This window comes from Papaver somniferum, chromosome 5 (assembly GCF_003573695.1).
Source record: "Papaver somniferum cultivar HN1 chromosome 5, ASM357369v1, whole genome shotgun sequence".
Lineage (NCBI taxonomy): Eukaryota > Viridiplantae > Streptophyta > Magnoliopsida > Ranunculales > Papaveraceae > Papaver > Papaver somniferum.
In genome coordinates this window covers 54,650,378-54,653,720 of record NC_039362.1, presented here as the reverse complement: position 1 = coordinate 54,653,720, position 3,343 = coordinate 54,650,378, and positions in this window count along the sequence as shown.

Below are 3,343 nucleotides of genomic sequence, written 5' to 3'. Positions count from 1 at the left end.
TCGGTGGCGGCAGTGGCGGAAGGTGGCGTTGGCGGTGGTCGGAGGTGGTGGCGGTGGTCGGAGGTGATGGCGGCGGTGGTCGGAGGTGCTGGCGGCGGTCGGTCGTGGAAGATGCCGGTGCTTATTGGTGGTTGTTTGTTTCTTGTTGGGGGTGACAATATAATAAGAACTAAAGTGGAGTTGATTTTTGTTTTTGTTGGGATGATTTAAACTAGAAGGGTAATATAGACAGTTTATATTAAATGAGACTTTTGTGAACAATTTGTTTTGTTGGAGTTTTTGTATATGGATGGTGACACCTTTGGGATTATAACTCGCGGACCGTTTTTCTTTTTCTTTTTTATTAATGAATCGAATTTTGATTTGTTCTTTGTGGTTTAGCGACGGAGGGAGATGCGGATAAAGCGACAGAGGTCTTCTTCGTTTCCTTAGCTGACTTACCCACAATCCCAGAGATGAAAATAGTGAAAACAAGAAGGTGATTCCCTCTTATTTTTCTATCTACGTATATTCACAACTCTTTCATCGAAGTAGAGAAAACAGGAAGGTGATTCCGGATTCCCCGAACTTTCAATCAAATCTCTGAAATCCCTTGGTCTCACTTTGAGACTAGGGTTTAAGTGTTTTTGCAACTACGTAGTTCACTTTGGAAGGCAAATAGGAAATAATGCACTCTTAATTAAACTTTCTAATAGGGTGAAGCTGATAAATATCCTCGCGTTTTTAGGGGCCACTCGAAAGGATTCAGGGGCCAACAATAAAACAAAAAAGATCACCCAAAGGGAAAATGTAGCCAGCCCTTATCTCGCGTAATTCGTAATGGCGAAATTACCCTTATATATTCGGAGGATATGATAACATTGTTATCCTCCGATTGCAATCGGAAGCCAAAATATTTCCCAGACTTCCGATTTTAGTCGGTGCAGTATTAGAATGATTTGTGTTCATTAATCGGGAGTGTACACAGCCAGCCATAACCACTTGGTTCGTGTTTTAGATGCAGCGTTAATCGGGAGTTAAATATATTACAAAACCTACCGATTATAAGTTTCCCCAAATTCAAATTTTGAAAGCTACCATAATTGGTAGATATTCTAAATACAATACCTATCGATTATTGGTTTCTCCACATTCAACTTTCGTCAAATTAGCCGTTGGAGTTTTTGGGAAAAACAAAAAGAGCCGTTGGACCCTAAACCTATATGAAGAAACTCATATCTATCACCCCAATTGCACCAAACTCTTTCCTCTCTTCAGTTTTAATTTTCATAACAAAAAACATGGATATTGCTTTTGCCGAAGAAAAAGATTGTGTTATTTATAGAGCGTGGGTTGTGGTAACTGCTCATGATCGTGTTCACAAGCTCCACAAATCGGAATCCGAAGAGCAGATATGGAACCGTATCTTAATGGTATTTGAGGCCTTAGATGGTAATCGAATTCGAAGATCATCCAATGACATTAAGATGAGAAAGAATGCGCTCGATAAGGAGATTGACAAACTTGAAGATGAGGAACGGTTTGTTAGGAACGCTTTTCCTTGGTGGACGTATGAAAAATGAGTAAGTATCTCTGTAACTCCAACTCACATTAACAAAAGTTAGTACTAACTTGTTACTCATTCGTAATTTCAGAGAAATCTTGCGGATCGCCGGTATGTGGACCTCTACGGGAAATGATTTGAACATGAAGGATGCTACAAAATCAAGAGGGACAATTTCTATGGTCACTGGAAGTTATGATCTGTTTTAATACTTTTATGGTCAATTAGGAGTATGGATTTAGGTGCTTTTGACGAAATTGTAAGGTTAAGGCCGTTTGAACTTTATGTAATGGATGTAATCGGAGTATTATTAATATAAAAACTAGCCGATTATACGAAATCGGTAGATTATTTTGTTAAACAACCTACCGATTGTAATATTCGGTTATGTTATGAGTCAACTTTCTTTCCGATTATGGTGTTGTTTGGTTCCAGGAAACAGTTTTTTTTGTACTTGTAATATTCAGAGGATAATTTTTTTGTAAAGTTCCGAATGTACGATGGCCCAAAAATCAGAATTTGGAAAAACTTATACTTTTCAAATTTTGTCTTTGAAATAATCGGAAGTTAAATTAGTTACCAAAACTTCCGAATATGGGCTGTCTAACCTTCAATATTGGCCCTTGGAACCACTTGGAGCCATGGCGTGGTTTGTTTTGAACTTGTAATATTCGGAGGATAATTTTTTTGTAAAGTTCTGAATGTACGATGGCCCAAAAATCAGAATTTGGAAAAACTTATACTTTTCAAATTTTGTCTTTGAAATAATCGGAAGTTAAATTAGTTACCAAAACTTCCGAATATGGGCTGTCTAACCTTCAATATTGGCCCTTGGAACCACCTCGAGCCATGGCGTGGTTTGTTTTGAACTTGTAATATTCGGAGGATAATGTTTTTGTAAAGTTCCGAATGTACGATGGCCCAAAAATCAGAATTTGGAAAAACTTATACTTTTCAAATTTTGTCTTTGAAATAATCGGAAGTTAAATTAGTTACCAAAACTTCCGAATATGGGCTGTCTAACCTTCAATATTGGCCCTTGGAACCACCTGGAGCCATGGCGTGGTTTGTTTTGAACTTGTAATATTCAGACGATAATATTTTTGTAAAGTTCCGAATGTACGATGGCCCAAAAATCAGAATTTGGAAAAACTTATACTTTTCAAATTTTGTCTTTGAAATAATCGGAAGTTAAATTAGTTACCAAAACTTCCGAATATGGGCTGTCTAACCTTCAATATTGGCCCTTGGACCACCTGGAGCCATGGCGTGGTTTATTTTGAACTTGTAATATTCGGAGGATAATATTTTTGTAAAGTTCCGAATGTACGATGGCCCAAAAATCAGAATTTGGAAAAACTTATACTTTTCAAATTTTGTCTTTGAAATAATCGGAAGTTAAATTAGTTACCAAAACTTCCGAATATGGGCTGTCTAACCTTCAATATTGGCCCTTGGAACCACCTGGAGCCATGGCGTGGTTTATTTTGAACTTGTAATATTCGGAGGATAATATTTTTGTAAAGTTCCGAATGTACGATGGCCCAAAAATCAGAATTTGGAAAAACTTATACTTTTCAAATTTTGTCTTTGAAATAATCGGAAGTTAAATTAGTTACCAAAACTTCCGAATATGGGCTGTCTAACCTTCAATATTGGCCCTTGGAACCACCTGGAGCCATGGCGTGGTTTGTTTTGAACTTGTAATATTCGGAGGATAGGTTTTTTGTAAAGTTCCGAATGTACGATGGCCCAAAAATCAGAATTTGGAAAAACTTATACTTTTCAAATTTTGTCTTT